The 23,846-nt window shown below is 35.8% G+C and overlaps 1 protein-coding gene across 1 annotated transcript in view; it reads right to left on the reverse strand.

Annotated features, from left to right (window-relative positions):
- Positions 1 to 20,475, reverse strand: part of LOC150100244 (putative polypeptide N-acetylgalactosaminyltransferase 10) — a 217,351-nt gene extending 196,876 nt beyond the window's left edge. The window contains exon 1 of the mRNA XM_090402425.1: positions 20,240 to 20,475. The gene's annotated coding sequence lies outside the window, so the exon portion shown is untranslated. The remainder of the gene's footprint in view (positions 1 to 20,239) is intronic.
- Between the last annotated feature and the right edge of the window lie 3,371 nt (positions 20,476 to 23,846).

The raw sequence follows: 23,846 nt of genomic DNA on the forward strand, positions 1-23,846 counted from the left end.
CACAAACATCATTCTCTGCCTATAAAAAACTTTGTATTCATTTTCATTTAAAACAGTATTTCACTCCTTCTCAACTTCTAATACTTTAGAAATCCCAAATCTACACAACCTTAAAATACCGTTCTCACATTTGGGGGGGGGGTAGTGCACCCAAAACCTTATGAATTTGACTGTATACAAAAAAGGCAATTCATTTAATAACCAACAACACCTCTTATATATTAAATTTCATTCAATCACTTTCATATATGAGTGTTTCTACATTATGCTTTTTTTTTTATAGGTACTTTCATGAACCCTGCTGCACTAATCACTGACTGCTACCATTCTTCCATTTTCCTCTAATCATACTCATCTATCTACCCAACATCATGGAAGCAGCCTTTAAAAAGAGAAATAAGTCAGCAATCAAATTATCATCTCATTTCTTTGATCTCACTACTCTCAAAGTAATGGAGAAGGTCATTAAAGGCAAGCTTCACTATTTGGAGACTCAATTAGAAATCACCAAATAGATTCTGCCACTCTTGTTATAGAACAGATCTCCTTGCTAACCTTACTCACTACACTACATTACAAACACAATAGGGTACTGGTCTACATTCATATGCAATTCAACTTCAAACTAACTTCTCATCTTCTTTCCATTTTTTTTTTCTTTCGTAATATATCTGACCCACACATGATAGGCTGCAAGAACTATACCATATCAGAGCATCTGCAGACCAACAAATGAATCGGTGGTGGAGGGATAATGTTTGGATCAGCTTTGCCATATCATTTTTTCCAATGAATATAACTCCAGTTTCTTAAGTTAAGATTCTTTCTTTCTCTCTAATCAGCTATCAACACATGCCACTGTTGTGTAATGAGTTTTGTATTCTCTTATGTGTGGGATTAATATAAAAAATAAAATAACCCATCCCTCTATATATCATGCTGTTTCCTGAATGATTTTAAATGACATACAGCAACAAGTAGTTCACTGTACTGTATTAACTGTTGCATTATTATTGTTGTTATATTAATTTCATGTCAAGCTAATAAAAGGGAAAAAATTATCTTGTTAAAATATATTCTAATAGCTTTACCGAATTCTAACACTAAAATAATGTTTACCAAAGTGACAGCTATGGTAGATTCAACTGATGCCTTGCAAAGTATGGAGCTCTGGTAATAGTTTTAAATGTATTATTACCAAAGCTCCATAGTTTGCAATTCACCACATGAATTTTTTTACTTCTAATTTTTTCAAGATCTATAGTAGAGGAAGTGACAGTAGGATTCTTCAGAATGATTGCTGAGACAATTAAAACATTGTATCATGCCTGACATTCCCAGGCTTATTTGTCTGCTCAAGAGAGAAAAGCCCTTCAAAATCAAGGTTAGAGAAACTGAATAGCTGTTTTAAAAAAAACTAGATATTATTCTTCAAATCCTTAAAAAGATTTATATCCAAGTTTTTCCCACCATGTGGCTTGTGTTATTCCTCAAAAATGTGCTATAAAAAAATCTTTTCCTAAGACTCCAGTCTGTTAAGTCTGCCAACTGCACATATTCTAAATTTTTCAGTTTAGCCATGTTTTTTCTTTTTTGAGAGAGAGGAACCTATAACATATAGGAGAAATTGTGTCACTTTCATATAAGTCTTCCGGGAGGAAAAACTTAAGAACAAAAGAACTTAAAATCCTGCTGCCTGCCTTGCAAGGGATTAATTCTTGGTGGAGATTCAGTTTAATATCTAAAGAAAATGACACGGTATATATAGGGACAAAATAATGGAAACACTTGTTTATACATACATATTTCTTAATTAATATGCCGTTGGACCACCATTACCGTTCAGTACAGCCTGAATTCTTCTTGGAATGAACTCAATAAGTTTTGAACAGTTTCTGGTGGAATTTTATATCATTCTTCTTTAAGAAGATCTTCAAGTTTTTTTGTTTTTTTTAAAGACAAAGATGGGAATCTGTTTCTTATTCTAGTCTCCAAAACTGACCAGAGTAGTTCAATAATGTTCAATTCTGATGATTGCACTGGCCAGGGAAGATGAAGTTCATCTTCATGATTTGAAACCAAGACTGCACAAGTCCAAGCTGTGTGGATGGGGACCTTGCCATCTTGGAATACTGTATTGTTGTTTCAAAATTAAATTTGAATCATGGATGCACTTGATTACCAAAATTACTCAAATAAGCGGCAAAGGAATTATCAGTTCCCTTGACCATATTGTTTAATTTAAGTCTCAGCTCTGGATTAGTCCCAAGGAGGTGGAATAGTTTTATTGCATAAAGGAGGTTCCAAGACTGATGTTGTAAATTACTGACAATCGGCATATCAGGAATCATTGTCAAAGTTTTGGAGATATTAGTCAAGAGCAAAATACAGGAATGAATAGATGAAAATGGAATACTGTATAGAGGACAGCATGGTTTTGCGAAAGGTAGATCATGCCTCAGTAACTTGCTCATGTTTTATAATACAGTGGCGGCTGAACTGAATAAGGGTATTACAGTGATACTGCTGGACTTTGCTAAGGCCTGTTACTAGTGGTGTGCCACAGGGTTCTGTTCTTAGACCACTGCTATTTAAATTTGTTCATTAATGATATAGGAAAGGATCTGAGAGGAACTGTTCATTTATTTGCTGATGATGCCAAGTTGGGTAGAGCAATAGTGAATGCACATGATGTCAAAATTTTGCAGGATGATTTGGATAGATTGTCAGTCTGGCCTAATGAGAATGGATGTCAGTTTAATGTAGCAAAGTGTAAGGTTATGCATTTTGGGGTGAAAAAATTAGTAGCAGTATATCACATTGGTGGAACTGTACTCCAGGAGGTTGACAAAGCCAGAGATTTGGGTGTGTTGGTAGGTAGGGAGTTGAAGTTTAGGGGACACATAGAATGGCTAAATCAGATCACTTGGTTACTGAAGAATACTTTGACGAGCAGAGATAAGCAAGTTATTGTTCCTCTTTATCGAGCCTTAATAAGACCCCATCTTGAATACTGCACCCAGATCTAGGCCCCTGGTTTCTTCTTGATGGGGAGGAGGTAGAGAGGATCCAGAGGCGGGTGACTAAGATGATAGCTGGTCTATGGAATGAACCTTACAAGAATAGGTTGAACATCTGTGGGTTACAGAAATTGGTTGATAGGCAGAATAGGGGTCTTATGTTTGTAACATTCAAATTACTGAAGGGTTTTTTTTTACAAGATTAATTTAGAGGAAATTTTTCAGAACAGTTCTGGTGATGGAAGAACTAGGGGCCATCCATGGAAACTGAGCAAGAGTGTTAGAACTAGGTTTTTTACTTGGAGAGTGGTGAATGAGTGGAATAAGCTGCCAGATTTTGTTGTGGGTGCCATGACTGTGAATGAGTTCAAAGCAAAGAATGATAGATACTGTGCAAATGCCGAATAGTTGTTCTTGATATAACGTTTAGGGCCTCCCTCGATGAGTCTAAGGACTCCTTGGAGTTGCCCATAATAATAATAATAATAATAATAATAATACAATAATGCTGCCTAGACCATCTCAGAACTGTCCCCATGCTTTACTATTAGAACCACGCATTTTAGATTGTAGGTTTCTTTGGGCATTCTCCAAAAGTAAACTCCTTCTGATGTAGGAAACAGTGTGAAGGTTGATTTATCTGACTATATTACAGATTTCCAGTTTTCTAATGTTGAGGTATGACAGTCTTGACACAATCTTTTATGCATCTGAGCATTCTTGTCAGTAATCAGAGGTTTAGCAACTGCAGCTCTACCACGAATATTGGATTTATGAAGCTCACATTGGACAGTTTTCGGGAAACAGGTTCTACAAGATGAATATTCAAGTTTTGTAATTAGCTGTGCTGCAGTAGCTCTGATTTTTCAAAATAATGCTCTCAATGTCCGACAATTGATTTTTGTAATTTTTGATTTTGTCCACTGTACACACACAGTAAAACGCCGATTATCCAGGACTCAATTATCCATGGGGTTAGATTAACCGGGAACCTCTGTAGTAGATACAAATTTCATTTCTTTAAATTCTGTATGCAATCGGATTTGTAAAATAACAGAAGTCAAGACTGCAAATTTCAAATAACACTGCATCATTTGTGGACATAAGAAAAATAAAACAAAAAATAATGCTACAGAGAAAACAAACAAACATCATTAACTTTATCTGAATAAGCTTAAAAATGTTCAGTTTTGAATTTACATACTATAAGAATGTTTATCCTATGCATTAACCCAATAAAACATAATTTGGATTAACCATGTTTTTCAGTTATCTGAGCTCTAAGCCTTCCCCAGTTACCACAGATAACTGACATTTTACTGTACACACACACAGTTTAAGAAAGATATATATGGATTTTGTCCTTAAGTTTTTTCCTCCTGGAAGATTCATACATAAGAGAGACAATTTTCTCATCTTATAGATCCTGGGGTCCTCTAAAAAAAACTCAATGTATGAAAAAAAAAAAAAAAGCTGAGAATGATCTGAGAATGGGTGCAACTGGAAGACTTAACAGAACAGGAATTTTAGGAAAAGATTCCTTCAGAGTGCATTTTGAGGAATAACACAAGGTTCATGGTTGGTAAAAATTAGATATAAATCCTTTAAAGGATGTATAATTATATATACATTTCTTGGAGAGAAGTCAATGGACACCCTATGGGCAAGGTGCATCATGCCATGTAACAAGTCACGTGTTTGTAGCCAGTATAAATTGGAGGAATACGATGCTTAGTGCAACTGTGTCCTGGTGAAATGGCTACAAGAAGGAAACTGACATCACACCAAGAACTGAGATGGAAGCACAGGGAGTCAACTGCAAGTGCTACCCACAATGGATAACCCACCACACTAACCGAACGTAACCATAGGATAATATGGAAAAATTGCCATTCAACAACTGACATGCTGAATGTGGAATTCTGGGCATTGACTAGAACATGAATCTGCACAAAAACATTCAGAGCCAAGGCTCACAACAATAGTTTCCATGATACAACTGCAATATGGAAGCCCATTATTCAACTGCATTACCCGAACCAACATATGTTGTCTTCAGTGGTGCAAACAGCGTGCACAGTGGGATGTGGAAGCTTCGAAAGCTGTGTTATTTAGCAATGAATCATGTTATGCTCTATTGAGCAGCTGGACGTGTGGTGTGGTGGATGCCTGGTGAACGTCTCTCTCTCTCTTACCACAGTATGCAATCCCAACTATGAAATTTGGAGGTGGTGGTGTGATGGTATGATCGTGTTTTTCCTAGTTTTGGCCTTGGAACCTCTGTTTGTGGTGCCATGAATACTGAATTCCGAGAGGTATCTGAACATTCTAGACAATGCAATTATTCTTACTTTGTGGTGTTTCTATAAAACATGATGTATCGTCTCTTTCAGCAAGACAATGCACTGTGTCATAAGGCAGCTATTGTAACTGTGTGGTTTGTGGACATGAACGTCACCACACTTGGCTGGCTCTGATTTCAACCCTATTGAACACGTGTGATGAACTGGAGCGTCAGGTGAGATCAAGGGATGTCCTCCTCACAAGACTCCAGGACCTCATTACATGCCTACAGGAGGAATGGTCCAAAATTCCCATTGATTGCTGAAGTCATTGCAGCAAAAGGAGGCCCTACATCTTATTAAGGTAGGTGCCATGGCTCTTGGTTCCTCACACTATTGTCATTGACATTCGTGTGTGTGTTCTAAAGTTGGTTCTGTTCGAAATTCATGGCACCATCTTTATAAAAGCAGTTCTCATATTAAAATTTTCTAACACAATGTGCTTTGCTATTTGTTTTACTTGAATTTAATTCTGGAATCTAATCTTCCCTTTTCGTGTTATGTGCAATGGTCTGTCATAGTCAAGTAACCTGATTTCTTAAAAACCTGCTAAGTATACTTAGGGGTGATTAATCCTCTGCATCATTCTGTTATGTCTGTAAACTACATGAGTTCTTCTGGCTGGTTTGGCTGTTTCGCAGAAATGAAATACCCTGTCATCTCCATTTGAGACCAGAAACTCATCATCAATTTAAAAGCCCAGATCTTTCCAACTAAAGAGCATCATTGATACCTACTGAGCTGGAGGATAATTCATTTTATTGTTCAGTTTACATTACAGTTTAATTCACAACACAAGATACAGAAAAACAAATAATATATTTATTAACTTATTTGGTGATATTTCACTGGTTTTCTACATAGCAGCTTCAGATCACAAACAATTTGCCACAGTACATAAACAGAACAATTAGTTAATAGTGGAAAAGTTTAAAACTGTAACAGACAACACAGAGAACTAAAGTCCTAATTAGCACCATCTATTGTTGAATGTATACATAGAGTGGGGTTAACAAGTATGAAATGAAGCTTAAAAATGACTGTCTCCAAGACTTTTTAAATTCGTACAGCAATTTACAGCAAGTCAGGAATAGCAGGCCATGCCTTGGCCACCCCTTCACACAGGATTATACAGAAGAAAATAAAAGTGCTACAGAACACTCAATACATCCAATTAGGACTTTAGTTCTTTGTGTTGTCTGTTACAATTTTAAAATGTTCCCAGTGTTAACTAATAGTTGCTGTTTGCATACTGTGACAAATTGTGTTCTGAAAATGCCAATTAGATAACCAGTGAAATATCAGCAACTAAGTAATTAAATATATTAATATTCTTATTAGTGTTTTGTGTTGTGAATTAAACCATAATAACCATAACCAGAAACTCATATTTCTGCTGGGCTAGAAATATGCCTGTATTAACCACGCTACGGGTCAAGATGTCTATAGACATCAAGTTTATCATGGATGCGAAGTGCATATTAAAATTAAATACCACTGATATTACATTGAAATATATGATGAATACGAAGCATATGAGGATGCGTATTTGATCCATAATGGCCGGTGAGGTGGTTAAGCAAATATACTATTGTAAAGCTACAGTAAAAAAGGAGTGCACATTCCATAGTGATGCTATCTCACAATGATCACTATTTAGGAGTGGGGGGGGGGATTATTAAATCTGATAGTTTTAATATAAGCTCAGAAAGAGCATGTGATGAGCAAGTCTTATTGATTGCTATGAAAATATCACTTAACAGTGGATGGTGACTAGATGTTCCAACAGAATGTGTAAACATTACATAATAAATAACACTGAAATGAGTGAGAGAGAATATACTATACTGATAAAATTGTACAAGCTGTAGAGGTAAGAGATTTTGGAGTGACAGTGAAGAGGAAGTTCAAATTAAGAGGACAACACTGCAAAGATGGTGAGAAGGCATCTGAAAAGTACAAATAAAGGAGTGGTATTTGCATTGTATATGGCTTCAATAAGACTTGTCCCCAGACTACTCTACATAACTTAATTGTTTGGATTTCAGGGAGATGAGGAAATTATAGAATACTGAGGCTACTCACTAAGATATCAACAGAATTATGGAATATCAGTTATGTAAATATAAATAAAAAGATACCAAGAAATTATAAAGGATTAAACCAAATAATCCTTTAACCAAGCGTAAGCAAACAAGTTTGCTTACACTTGGATAAAGTTTGCTCAATCCTGAAAACAGTTCAGATGCAAACTTGTTTGCTTACACTTGGATAAAGGATTAAACCAAGTATATAATTTCTTGGTATCTTTAATTTATAGTATAACCAAGTGGAAAAACTTCCAACAATATCAGTTATGAGGATCAATTGAGAGAGAGAGAAAGAATGCAATTTAACTTCCAAGTTTGGTAAATGGGAGATAAGGAGGTAATATGACTGAGTTCAGAAAGGAGTTTACCAGATAGATTATACAGTATATATAGATGTGAATATATTTCATGAGCAAAACATTGTTTTGCTTCCTTGGGAAAAGGATTAAAACCAAGTATATAATTTCTTATTAACAAATAACAATTATTTTTCCATATTTTACACTAAAGTATCTTTAGTGTAAAATATGGAAAAATAAATCAGAACCTTCCCATAAAGCTGAGACTGCTGGAAACATGCACATTCACAAGTGCACTCTATGACTGTGAAACATGGATGATAGTTAAAGACTGTGTGAGACAAATACCAGCATTCAAAAGAACATGCTATAGAAAGATTCTATGAATTGGAGGGGTACAAATATAACAAATGAAGAACTGTATAGCAAAGTTAACTCAATGAGAATCTAATGCAAAAATAAAATAAATAAATAAAAATTCAAAGGAAAGTACAGCTTTTTGGACATATCTGCAGAATGGATAATAGTAGAAAGTTGAGAACCTCAATGCTTGGCACAATTAGTCAGTAATAAACAGAAGAGAACAGGCAAGGCAAAAGTGGATAGATAATGTGACAGAGCAGTGTGGAAAGTTTGGTCATCTGGCAACATATAGAAAGATGGCAAAAAAAGGTGAAACAAGCATGAGACACCAATGGGCACTGATGATAATATATATCAATTTAGAAAAAAAGTTAAACATCTTTGCTAGGTAGACACAGACAGTGGGGAGGGGGGGGCATGGAGATGCTATTTAATTTCAAGTTCCCAATAAACATAACTGAATTTTATTCTCTTCATACTGAAAAGCAGCTGTACATAAATAATAGTTGCTACTGCCTTGCTCACTAGCTTGAGTATGGTCTATAGGCAGTAAGACAAAGTTGAGTCAAATTGAGTCTATATGTCTAATGAATGGATTATTATTGTCTTTAATATGAACTTTTTCAACTGAAAGCAAGTTAGTCAATCTCATATGGGGATAGGAGGGTTTTTCTCCCAAAAACTCAGGTTTTTTTTTATTCTGTATGCAGGTTGAAGAATTACAATATAATTGGTTGAAGAAAAACGCACAATTAACAGACTTTTGGATGTATCAGCAAAAATACGATTAGGGAGCAGTAGATGGCAATAGCATGGTGCATGACAGTAGATTATGCATTGTATTAGTGGCAAGTAGATGATGTAATGTGGATTAATGTCATATGTAGGTGATGTAGTAACCTCCCATAATGAGCCATTGAACTCCATGGATGTACCACATAATTGCTTTAATTTTAATAATAAACTCTTTTTATTTCAAAACAATTTTAGCACTGATGTTCTGATGATCAAACAACATGAGAATCTTTTTTTCTAATAACTTATTTTTAATGAGTTCTCAAAAATGCTATAATATGATTGGCAGAGTTGTTTTTTTTTTTACTTAGAGCTGAGGCAATTTCCTCCCCCCCCCCCCTAACAATTCTACTCATAAAAATCATGCTACTGAATGCTATGGCATCCATGATATATCTATAGTACACTATAGGAGAGCAGATAGCAGAGGGAGGAGTACTACTAATGATATCAGGTAACTTGAGTCCAGTTGCAGTAGAAACTCAAGAAAGCAATAATGGTAATAATGTAACATGTAGCATAGCAGGGAGTCTGAGGATATCTGCTGTGACAATTCGAGTAATTATTATGGATGACTTAAATTATCCAACCGTTTATTGGATAGAAGAAAAATCTCATGATAAAAAATGAAGGAAATTTTATTGAACTGTTGCAAGACAATGTTCTCAAGCAGCATGAAAGAAGACACTCGAGGTGAAAGAGTGTTAGATTTGATCACAGCATCAGAAGGAGTTTTAAGAATATGACTATTTGACCACCAGCTGGTGACAGTGATCATGCCATACTTTCCTGAGAAGTAGATAATTAGTTAGATGTCCCAATAAGGATAGGTTACATGTTAAACTACAAGCTGGAAATTATTATCACCTCAGGAGAATACTATCTTTGTTACCATGGTATCATTTATTAAATGAGAAAGAATCAACAATGCATGGAAATCTTTGAAAAAGTGATTAAATAGGCAGTATCTGAATGCATCCCTAAAATTCAAAAAACAAATAGGGTGGGAGTAAAATGGAGGTGCAACCTTATTAACCAAGAGCTCCAAAGATGATGTGGAAGGAACATCAATAGAATAAGAGTGAGTGTTATGAAATATATAAGGCATGACAGAAAAGTTAAGAGTATTATGTGGAAAGCTAAACTCAAGTATGAAAAGAAACTGGCTATGAAGGCAAAAGGCAATCCAAAAGAATTTTATCTTTCTGCCACAAAAATGAATGTAGAAGAATAATTTTATTGAATGCAGATGGCACTCTTGTGTCAGAAGCTGATGTAACTGTTCAATTAACCAGCACTCACATGCCTAAAATATATTAACCAGGTGTATTTACAACTACTGAAGAGATAGAGGTAAACAAAAATAAGGTTGAAGAGCTGTTGCATAACCTGGATAAGAATCTGGTGATAGGAACAGATGGAATATTATATAGTTCTGTTGTACAAGGTTAAAAAACTGACATAACTATCGACCTATCAGTATCTCTGGAGTGTTGAAGAACTCGCACACAAAAAATGGGTTGATAGAAACAACTGTGAAAGGAACTGCTTAAGTTTACTAAAGGAAGGTCATGTTTTTGGCAATTTGTTCATATTTTATAAACAATGTTACAACTGAGTGGGATAAAGGGAATGGATATGCTATGATAGTGTAGGATTATTGGATTTTGCAAGGCATTTTGATAGGATACCATGAAAGGCTTTTGCATAAACTAGAGAATATAGAATTTGAATATAAACTCTTGACTTGAATAACTGGATGGCTGACAGACAGGTTGACTATCAAAAACATGGTATACAGTGGGTCTGAATTTGCCAGATTTAAAATAACCACCAGTGGTATACCCCCAAGTAAAAAATGAAAAAATTAAATTTTGCTTGTGCTTATAAATAATAGCAATGCATACAACATTTATATAAATGCAATACAACATGTTAAAGGTTACAGCTTATGTTTCGACATTGATTGAATAGTTAATAATTGGAATTGTTCTATTAACACTTTAGATTACGAAACAAATGCACTACAATCTAACGCAGTGTCAGAATTATCACATTCGGCCAATTGCAGCTAGACTCGCTGATATTTGTTTGCACTTGTCACTGCATGTAACAAGTGAATCCAACACTGCTCGTTGAGCAGTGTCGCTACAGATAAATTGTATGCTTGCTTGCGTTTTTTCTGTGAGATATGAAACTTTTATTATTGCCGTGTGTTCATGGTGAGGGTGAAATATTTTTAATAAAGCCATTTTTTAATATGTAAATTTAAATATTAATAAATTGGTTACTGAATAGGAAAAAAGAATCTTTTTTAAATTTGTATATGGAGCACTCCAACTTAAAATTTTCACCGGCCACCACTGATCTATACATTAATGACTTTAGGAAGCATCTAACAGAATATGCTCAATTGTTTGCTGATGATGCAAAGATAGGCAGGGCAATTAGGGATACTACTGATATCCAGCACTTACAAAATGATTTGAATAGGCTGGATATTTGGGTAAATGACAGCACACATGAACTCAAACACACGAATTAGCTCTCTTAAGGGCAAGATGACTAGGAATATTGGACCTGTAGTTCGAATTTGCCAAATTAACATTGAGGGTATGTGTAGAGCAAAATGTGAATACCTCGCCAAGATTTTATATGACAACAGTGTCAACGTTGTTCTTATTCAAGAGACTCACTGTAAGGATGAGGATCAGCTCCACCGCAGGGGCCGAATTCCTGGTTACATTATCATTGGAGCCACTTACCATCATGCATATGGCCTTGCCACCTATGTACGTAGTACCCTAGAAGATTCCCACTTCATTACAACCAGCATTGTCGGGTGTGCAGCTGATAACAACTGTGATAGGGAACATAACCATTACCAATGTGTATAAACCCTCTGCCCTCTTGTGACCTCCACAAGTTCTACCAGTGCACAACCACCCTGCGATGCATATAGGCAACTTTAACAGCTATGGAAATATGCTTCCAACAATGAATGCAGAGAGACTAACTGAATGGGTAGAAATTCACAACATGCACCTAATTTTCGATGCAAAAGATAGATCTTCCTTCAGGTCAGCAGCTTGGAACAGGGAGTACAACCCCAACCTCTGCTTCATCACTGAAGACAACAGTGGACGGCCGTTATTTACATCGAGAAGAGTTCTCTCCAATTATATTAGAGGTAGGTCTGCACGTACCCTTATCTACTGGATCTTCAGATCCATCCAACGTCCCCGCTGGAACTTCCAGAAAGCCGACTGGGATACATTTGCTGCCTGTCTTGACAAATATGTCTGTAGGTAATAAAATAGTAATAAACTGTATCAAGAATATCTAGAGTGTGGCAATCCTGACATTGCAGATGAACTCATTCACAGTCTTGACACCAACCGACAGAAGAAATGGACTGAAACAGTAGAAAGACTCTATTTTCGGCACTCCAGTAGAAAAGCATGGAGCCTTTTAAGAAAACTAGGTAGTGGCACCCTGACTGTCCGGGAACAATCAGCTACTTCTCCTAACCAATATGTATCACATATTGTCAACACGTTAAGATATACCACCAAAGGACAAACAACACACTCTTCAAATAAAAAGAGAACTTACATATTTGAAAAATAACAGACCATCACACCCTCTATATTCATGGCCCTTCACTCTTGAAGATATTAACGTTGCTCTAATGAATATGAAACCAGGCAAAGCTCCATGTTTCGATGGAATTCTTCCTGATTTCCTGTTGAAGACAGGCCAAAAAGCTCGACAGTGGTTGGCTTGCTTTTTGTCTGACATCCTCCAGACTGGTAGACTTCCAAAAGAGTTTAAGAGGACAAAAATTATCCCCATCTTAAAACCAGGAAAACTCAACAACAAACCAGAAAACTACCAACCAATCGCCCTGCTTAGCACCTGCTATAAGCTCTTAGAAAGGCTCGTCCATAATAGAATTGCCCCTAAGATAATAGAACAAGTCCCAGTGGAACAGGCCGGATTCAGACATAAACGAAGTTGCTGTGATCAGGTTCTGTCACTCACCACACACACACACACACACACACACACACACAGAGGCAGGCTACCAGCAATGCCGGAAAACAGCTGTAGCGTTTGTAGATCTTACTGAAGCTTATGACACAGTCTGGAGGCATGGCATAGTCTGCAAGTTGCTCCATGCAGTCCCGTGCAAAACTAATCGATAACATACTAAGTAACTGCCTGTTCCAAGTGTGTATGGACAAGAACAAAAGTAAACAAAGAACACTGCATAATGGACTACCACAAGGGTCAGTTCTGGCTCCCTTCCTTTTTAACTTATACATCGCAGATTTGCCTAATACAGCCTCCAAGAAGTTTTGCTATGCTGATGACATTGCTCTAGCCACCAGACACACCAATTTTACTACAATGGAAGATACACTAACAAACGACCTTGCAGTTCTAGATGAATACTTCAGCAAATGGAGATTATGCCCAAATCCTAACAAAACACAAGTTTCATGCTTCCACCTGAACAATAACCAGGCTAACAAAGAACTCATGGTCTACTTCAACCACAAACTGCTACACTACAACAGATTCCCAAAATATCTGGGCATCACTCTAGATAGAACACTATCTTTTAAACCACATCTCATTAACACAGCATCCAAGCTAAAAACAAGATACTGCAAAAGCTATGTGGAACAACTTGGGGTGCCTCAGCAACAACGCTTCGCTGCACTGCTCTTGGCCTCGTTTACTCTATAGCTGAATACTGCTCACCCATATGGCTGAACAGCACCTATGTGTATTTGGTTGATGTCCAGCTTAACACTACTATGTGCCTTATTTCTGGAACTGTAAAATCAACCCCAATCTACTAGCTCCCAGTGTTAAGCAACATCCTGCCTCCACACATCTGCAGAGTCAATCTTCTTCTACATGAATACAGCAAAATCATGGAAATCCAAACTCTTCCAATCCATGAAGAAATCCTATCCCTAGAAATAAACAGGCTAAAGTCAAGGCATCCTCCAATCTTAACAGTAAAAAATCTTACAGAGACAAGTTTCAAAATGAAGGAGAAGTGGAAAGAGTCCTGGTGTAACACTTCAACAGGGATCTTCCATGAATTAGTGGACCCAACACAGATACCTTCGGGTTTTGATCTACCTCGAAAAACTTGGTCTGCCCTTAACCGAATCCGCACCAACCATGGCAGATGTGCAGACCACCTTTACAAATGGGGCATGATTGCCTCATCCAGGTGCAACTGTGGATCACCCCACCAGACAATCATATTACAGCAGAATGTATCCAACATGCATACAGTAGAAACCTGTCAGACTTCATCCATGCTATACCAAGTGCAGTCAACTAGATAATCAACCTAGACATTCAGTTGTAGCCTATTCTTGATTCTGTCTCTTTTATGACTGTATTATGCCTTATTATTGTACATGTCTATTATTATGTCCATATATATTAAGGATTAATGTAATGTTGTAACTTTTCATGTGTGAGCCATACGCTAAATAAATAAATTGGGTAAATGATAATGGCTATCAGTTCACTGTTAGTATAAAGTTATGCATTTTGGTGTGATGAGATTTCCAACAACATGTTATATTGGGGGAGGTGTGGGGGGATTATGTTACAAAAAACTGACTAGGCTAGGGATCTTGGCATTGTGGTGGATAGAAATTTGAAGTTCAAAGGTCATTCAGATACTGCCTATTCAAATTGCAAATACAACTCAAAGGATAATTGTGATGTTGAAATGAACCTAGACTTGTAAGGATAAAGAAGTCATTTTGTCTCTTGACAAGGCATTGATGAGACCACACTTGGACTACTGTGTATTTGGATTTGTATGGGATTTGGCCTTCTGGGTTTGAAGAGGATAAAGACGCCATGGAAAGGGTGCAAATAAGATTTACAAACATTATATCAGAATTATGGAATGTAGATTATAAGGATATAATACTGAGACTGTGGACTACAGACTCTGGTTAATAGGAAAAACAGGAGTGATATAACAGAGGTCTATGAATTTCCAAATGGGTATTAATAGGATATCGTCTGAAGAAATTTTTTGTTATACGAAATAGGGAGAGAAAATGGGGACATCTGTTGAAGTTTAAGTTCGTTCACAGTTAAGAAAGGAGTGAGAGCTAGATTTTCCTCTCAAAGAACAGCGAATGAGTGGAACAGTTTGCCTCTTGAAGTGAAGAGTGCATCTAGTGTGAATGAGTTTAAGAGAAGGTATGACAGCTGGTTTGGGTGATGTATAGATTTCCTCAATAAGTCCTTGACTCCCCAGAGGTCTCAAATAATAATAAAATTCAAACAAGTGATCCTCAATGGAACCAGGATTGAATATCACATAACTTACTATAATTAGACTGTATGATGCAAGGTTTTTTTTTTTTTTTTTAATTTAAAAAAAAATTCCACTCACAAAGTACTGGAACTCTGGCTAGGCTAAGGTTCAGATAATCTGAAAACCCAGGTGTAAAAGAGCAAACACGGTACATTTTCAAGCCAACTCAGTCTTCCACCATTAGGAAATGAAAACCATCACCACTTCAAGACTTCATAAGCATCCATACTACAATAGAATTTTTATTATTATTGTTTAGTGACACTTCCAGGGATTCCAAAGACTCATCGAGGGAGAACACCTACTCCACCACTCACAATCCACCAACTACAACTACCATCATCATCTACACCAATGCCATCTACCACCCACCACCACTAATATTTTCACAAACAATCATGAACATCCATGCCCACGACTGGATTCAAACCCACAGCCCTTTGGCTGGAGGGCGGATATGCTAACCACTCGGCCAACCAGGCTAGATTTTAATTCAAAGATTGATTGTAAAGAAGAGAAATACTATCTATTCAGCCATTCAAAAATTCATTCTAGTATGCAAGATTTTTCACTTTTCAAACAAAATCCTAAAATATCTATCACTACTAGCTTATATTATGCAATATCGTAGTTAAGATTAGATTTCTTTTCTTGGAAAAGTTTTAACCTTTACTTCAACTTTCCTCTAATACATTCAAAGCATCTTAGCTTTATCATCACATTATGAATTTTTTTTATAAAAAGGTATCTTGTATGATCCTTTCAGATATAGTAGTTTGTAGATATAAATCATATCATCCCTCTTTTCTTGTCTGCAGTCCATAAATTCTCAATCACTAATCATAATCTACATTCCACAGTCTCAATATCGTCTTTAAATTCTCCTTTGCACACCCTCCACTGTATCTGCATCATCTAAAAAACCAGATCTACACACAATACAGATGAGGTTATATCAAAGCCTTGTAAAGAGAAGATAAAATGACTTCTTTAATTCTCATATGTCAGTGTTTGTTTCAGTAATGCAATTATCCTCAGAGTTGTACTTGCAATTTTCAGCTATGTAGCCCCCAAACTTCATTTTCCTATTCACTAAAACTTCAAGATCTCTAGAATGGTCAGTTTCTTCTAGCATAATTACACAAATATAATAAATTGGTCAGTTATACACCAAAGTGCATAACTACACATTCACTAACAATGAACTAACAGCCATTTTCAGATTTCCACAATTCCAACTTATTCAAATCATTCTGCAAGTACTGTGCATCAGTTGTGTTCTTGATTACCTTTCCATCATCAGCAAATACTGTGCTTGGAAAGAATTTAACAGACACCCCTATGGGCAAGGTGCATTATGCCATTTAACAATTCACATGTTTGTAGCTGGTATTAATTGGAGAAATGTGCAGCTTATCCAGGTGAAATGTCTACAAGAAGGGAACACTGACAGAGATGGAAAGAGACATTGTGATAGGATGCTATGTCACAGGCCTATCTGTTCTGCAAATTGTTGACAAATTGGGCCATCTCAGGTCAACAATCAGTGATATCATACTGAGTTGGAAGTGGTCAACTGCAAGTGCTACCCACAATCGATGACCCATCACACTAACCAAACGTGACCATACGGTGCTATGATCGATAATATATAAAAATTGCCATTTGTCATTTGACACACTAAATGCAGAATTCCGGGCATTCACTGAAACGCAAATCTGCACAAAAATATTCAGAATTGAGGCTCAGCTCACAACATGGGTTTCCAATGCAGGACCACAATATGCAAGCCCCATATTACACAAACCAAAATGCAACGTAGTCTTCAGTGGTGCAAGGAATGTGGAATCTTGGAAAGCGTGCAAAAACAGTTAGTAATAAGAAAAGTACATTGTATCTGTTGTTAATTGTTAACATGTTCTTTAGACAGTCTGCCTTATTGGGAAGGTATCTAATTTTCAGAGAGGAAGCTATAAAATGGGAATATTAGTTAAATCTTAGTTGACTAGTTTTAATAATCACCATATGAAAGTTTATTTAAAATTCTTTCATCGTGTTAAGGAATTTTCATACATCACAAAGGTGCCAAATAATAATATCAAGAAATTACTGATTAGTTTAAACAAAGGATAAACAATTATTTATATATATTTCTATTATTATTTATCTTTGTCTATAGTAGATGGTGGGTTAAGTAGTACAAACGGTGGGTTGTGTTGGTGTGGAAAGTTCTCCCATAGTGAACCTCTGGACTCAACGCCACAGAGGTGTCAGGTAATAATAATAATAATAATAATAATAGATATATGTAAAGAGAAATACCATTCTTAAAAATAAATGTGAAACCAATCTAAATTAAAAACAGGATTAAAAAATTAATGGAAAAGAATAAAAACTTATTAAATCACATTTTGATTCACGTTAATAGTGGACATTAGTTAGATTTAATGTTGATATTTCTCTTAATAAAAATTTATACACAATGCTATGTGTGTTCCCATGACAGCGTATATCTAGCCACACATTCGATTAGTCATTATGTGATGAATCCCGAATTCCAATAAAACAAAGCGACTTATGAATAAGCAGTTTTGTCTAATTATCATGAGTTATCAATAATTATTATTAATATGGGCTACTCCATAGAGTCATTAGACTCATCAAAGGAGGCCCTAAATCAGGCCAAGCACTATCCAATTTGTGCACTATCACATTTTGCTTTGAACTCATTCACAGTCATGGCACCCACAACAGACTGTCAACCTATTTCACTCATTCACTATTCTCCAAGCTACAAATCTAGTTCTTACCATCCTTGCTAACTACACTCTTGCTCAGTTTCCACCTAGTTCTCCCACCATATTAGTTGATAAGAAATATTCTGGAAGAGGACCAACTGTTAATAACCTTTAATCCAATTGATGTTTGGGGGCCATAATCACCAAAAAGATAGCTGCAATGTGGAAGGGAATGTTGACTTAGTGGTATTAAAAAAGTTATTCACTTCTATCCACCAAATTTCAATAAGACTGCATTTGGGCTAACATACTCAGCTATGTAGCTTAATTTCTTCAAGAATAAGGAGACAGTGGAAAAGGTTCATAAGCAGGTAATATCAGGTTTGTTGTATTTGTATGTTTCTATGTACAGTCTCTACACAGATGAAAGAGACCAAGGATCATGCCTGGAAGCTAGTAAGGAGAGAGAGAGAGAGTGTGTGTGTGTGGCCACACATGCACAGTAAATGCTTTTCTTGTGGCATGCAGAATAAGTTTCTGGTGGAAGTCATATATATACATTTGTTTCTTCAATGAATCTGCTAAGAGACTCTACCTCAATGAGTTGTTGTACTCCCTACAGGTGTCTATAACCTGATAACTGTTTATAATAATCATCATTAGTTCAGAAAATAAATAGTCTTGGATTTTTTTTGATTTGGTATTTCTGAAAAATGGTAAATAATGTATAACCCAAATAAAGGATAAGGATTAAAACAGGCAAACTAGTCAGAAAAAGACAATGACAAGGTGAAACAGTTGGGCAGTGGCAAAACCTCTGCAACAACTCTTTGGACTTCATAATCGAAGTGTTAAGAACCTTTGATGTTCTTAACACTTCTTTGTTCTTATCATATTAAATTAGGATGTATAAAATTAAAACTTAGAAGTCATGAGATATCTCAAAACATTATGAACAAGCAGTGGAATATTTTGGATCCCATAAGTGCTAAATAATACCAAATATTAATACCGCATTGACTATTGTTAATGAAACGTGAAGTACGTGCAACAGAATAAAATTGTTCAATAACATTTAATCAGAATAGGCATTATGAAAGTACATAATGCATAATTTTTAACCATCGAATATTAATAAATTCAGATTATAGTATCTTATAATACATCACCTAATGCCCAAAACTATCACCTGATAAAAAAAATGAAATAAAATAAATAAATAAAAATAATAAATGGTATACATAACACAACGCCATATTATCATCATCAAAATAAAATGAAAATAAAAAGATGTCTCATTATTGTTGTATTTTTTTTTTTTTTTTTTTTTTTTGTAAATTTTAACATTTACTTATTTGAGAAAGGAGGAAATATAATGATGAACATATTCTTAACTGCTCTTGTTTACCTTAAAAGGAATTTTTCAAATGCTTGGTACATTGATGACTCGTGCAATAATTTATCTGCCTTGTCAAATACCAATTTGAATGTAGTTGTATTCTAGATATTCGTTAATGAAGTGATCGGCGTTATTACACCTTAAAAAGTATTATATTTTTTATTTCTTATTCTTTAGTTTTATATTTCTAATTTCTTGCTTGAAGTCTTTATTTAGAAAGCATGCACTTCAAACAAAATGTGCACCACAGAGAAATCATAACTGCAAATGGGGGATCGAAATGTATACTTTAATTATCACCGAATGTAATTTTACGTAATTAGAATTACATAAAATTACACAGGGAAGTCCATGCTGAATAAACCGAATGCTTTAATTCAGACAGAAAGACAAAGAAATGCTTTTATACTTGATTATCGTCTTATATATTCGTCACTGAGGCACATGTTTAGATACTGTCAAGGTTATAATTCTCGACGTATTTACGGGAATATTGACAGTGTACACAAGAAGATAAGTGCAACGATAAGAAGTTTCATAAGAATCGTGTTCTGCAATAAATAAATAAAATAACTATGTATGTCATTCGATTGTTTCTCACTTTTACTTTATAACTGTGATTTCAGGTTCTTCCTTTATTCCTATATTCTCCCTTAGCAGAGTCCTAGTACAATCAAAATGAACGGTTTTCCTGCATCCTGTTTACGTAAACATAACAAAATATATTTTATCAGTTGTATAATACGTAGTCCCTTTGTTACCCAAGTTATTACAAAAAATGCAACACATGAAAATTATTTATTTCTGAATAAATATCACTTACCTAGAGGAACAAGAATGTGTGTTCCATACACATAAATATATATACACGACATAAGTTTAGTAACCACGTGTTACTTATTCTTCCTTAACATCTAGTTCGCATCCCTTGAATCCTTCAAACTTTAATAAGCATGATACCGATCACCCAAAGACACCAGCAGCCACGCAACAACCATCACCGCGATTACCACCCACCGTTACCTGCCTGCTTGTACTGTGAATGAGTTCACATCTGCCGGGTGCTGTAGTGCCACCACATCAAAATACCACACAGTTGACGTTTACTTATTGTTATTTCTGTAATAGTGATTTTCCTGCCATCTAGTGAAGAAAAATATAACTATAACATTTTGCAACTGCTAAGGAAGGAAATGCATCCGCTGATGTATTTATGAAGATATTTTTGCGGTCGGAAATCATTCAGTTTATGAATGCTGTATTTTGTATGATTGTTAATTCGATGTATGAATTGTTATTAATTTCTAACTAGCTAAATTTCATATTAACTGAAGGCAATTGATCTGTAATTACTTTATTTATATATATACTGTATATATGAAGATTGTATCTCCTGAATATTAAAAAAAAAAAAAACTCAGATGAAGCTGAAAAACTGGGTTTCTAGTATGTAAAAAATAAATAAAATACTAAAAACAACAATAATTCCTAGCCCTCCCACGGAACCAAATTTACAGCATTACACAGGTGAGAATAACATTAATAAAAAATCGGAATAGCTTTGAAAACCTGCACATTGTGTCCTTTTAGGAAAAACAGCAGTCGAAGGAATGAATGAAGGGCGGCGGGGGAAGGTTATTCTACGAGTATGGAGTTGAACTGTAAAGGGATGTTTAATAACTGCTGCACAACGGATTCTTGCAAATGGGCAAGAGAACATATTCAAGTAACAGTCTAAAATACTGTAAATGGACGGTAGATGGCGTGGTGTGTTGATGGTGGATTGTTTAGTGTGAGTGGGATCTGTGTGCTACCCTCCCGAAATGAGTCATTGGACTCCATGGTGGAATCAAGCAACGGGACTTCTATCTGAAGATGTTATCATCTCCGGTTATACATCTCCACTTCTATAGCACTTATTTATTTATTTATTTATTATTGGCTGAAATATTAAACCTGTTTAGCCCTTGTCTGCTGTGTAATTCTTATCCCTACAAATGATTGCATCATTTCCAATTAAATTTACTTTTCAATTCCTAAATTATTAAATAATATGTAGCATAGCAAAATTAAAGAAGTAACAGGCAGATCACATTTTTCTTTATTTTTCACACAGTTATTAAAATTCGAAAATTTCGCAGTTTTAATTTGAATATTTCGAACATAATTTATTCACCACTCATCATTGCGCATGTCAGAAAACATCGATAAAAGCGTGTTGTTGACCGCAGACGCTTTCGTAGCGTTTGGTGCTTTTAAATAAAGTTAACTTGCATTTTTCCATTCTCCTGTGAAAATTAAAGTGCAGATGAAGCAATTTCTTAACTATGTATGCTAGAGTTATTTTGAGGGAAAAAAAATTACTTAATAAAAGCGAATTAAAGGTGCATATAAAAAAACGGTGTATGGCATATCTTTTGAGAATTAAAATAAAATTATTAAATAGTTTAAAATATTACAGTTCATTATGAAATTATATAATAAACATGAATAATTAAAATAATTACCACTTATCCATTATTAAAGTGTTAAATGAACAGAAATCTATTATATTTAATAGATTTCTGAAAGAAAACATGGATGAGAGCCATGTTTTCTTTCAGTTAATGTAAGCAATATCTTGATATCTCTTAGGCATTTGAGTAGTTTGAGCAGAAAGACCTGTTAATCAAGTTCTCATCTTATTGTCTATCCTCTAACTTCTGCAAACCAGATTACCCGTTTTGAGAGAAACTCGGTACAGATAACAAACTCAATGATTGCAGATCAATAAAAATGTTTTTTTTTAAAAATAAATAATAAATAAAAAAGCCCTTAAAATACCAATCTTCAAATCTCAGTGGGATTTGCTGGTTAACATCATTAGCAAAACTCACTCCTCGGGCATTTCTCAGGAAAAATACTCTTACTATATATCGTACTTAATCGCTGGATGATTCTTTCTTAAGAGTTGTACTGAATCAAGAATTGTTAACAATTCTTGATTCAGTACATAGCCTGGTTGACCAAGTGGATAACGTCTCTGCACTTCTAATCCACAGGCTGTATATATGAATTCTGATGTGGCAATCAATGTGAATGTTTTCAGGTGGAAGATGATGTTCATTGTCCCGTTTTTGCTTATTGGAGGCTGAAGTAACTCAAAAAGCATCATATTTGTTTTCTAGGTTTAGGAACAGGTTCTGGGTTAACTAGTTATTCACGCTTGATATCATTGTAGGATTTGTTTGCCATTCCCGTAGATAGTACCTTCATTAGAGCCACCGTAGTTCAGTCGGTATAGACGAAGCCCTTTGGTCGGAAAGCCCTAGGTTCGATTCTCGTCCAAGACCTTTATCTGATATTGAGTTGGCCGGTTTCATACAGAGGTTGAGGGTTTATTCACGGGTTTTTCGTTCCCCAGAACAGGCAAACTGATCACGTGAACAAACAACATGGATTACAGTCATGAATACATCCCCTCCATACGCCGGTCCCGAGTCCAGATAAAATGGGAGAGAGAGAGAGAGAGAGGGAATGGTGAATTACCCCGTAAATGTCTCACCAAGAACACTTTGTGGGCAATGCTTGCAAAGTCACCTACGGTCGAAAGCGACTGAAAGGGAAAAAACCACTACCAGTAGGTTCATTGAAGTGATCTCTTCAATTTTTCTTTTCTTTTCCGTCATTCCATTCCCTGCCTTTGGAACAGTCTCATATAGAGGCTTTTAATTTACGTTCACATTTCATTACATCTGTTCTGGTGCACGAAAAACCCGAGTTTGCGGGTGGAAAAAACCCTCTCTCTCCGTATGAGACTGGCTAACTCACCTTTAGGCAAAAGAGACCAGATAAATGTTCCTGACGTCACTTGCGGGAATCGAACCCAGGTCTTTCCACCCAAAGGGCTTCGACTATACCAACTGAACTGCGGTGGCTCGAATTTTGTGTGTAGAAATAACATATAAACTAACACTATGGAGCAAATTGCAAATATTCATAGGGAGTATTATACACGTTAAATGTCTGAAAAGCTGATATAAAACAGGGAAAGACATGTTACTCGTCTGAACGCTCGTAATTTTTTTTTTTAAAAATTCTGATAATTTCCTATTGAGGAAAGTTTATTTTGTCAAATAAACGCCTTTGTTTTCCTGTCAAAATAAAAATGCAGTCTTCGAGGGTAAGAGATATTCTTCCTTGATGTTTATTCACTACATCACATGTGTTTGACACGTGCATATTATCGTCTGAATAGCGAGAGGGAAATGAATAAAAAAATATATCATCTAATGCCTTTTTTGTTATATGATTTTAAAGGCATCATGGAAGAGTGCGACACACAGCTGGCGCCATCTTATGTTCCTAAACCCTACTCGTATTGTTGTCTGCCACCCCCCCCCCCCCCCACCCCCCCCCCCCCCCACCCCCCCCCCCCCCCACCCCCCCCC

The sequence above is a fragment of the Typopeltis vanoorti genome, chromosome 13 (assembly GCF_054136105.1).
Source record: "Typopeltis vanoorti isolate ZY-2024b chromosome 13, IOZ_Tvanoo_1.0, whole genome shotgun sequence".
NCBI lineage: Eukaryota > Metazoa > Arthropoda > Arachnida > Uropygi > Thelyphonidae > Typopeltis > Typopeltis vanoorti.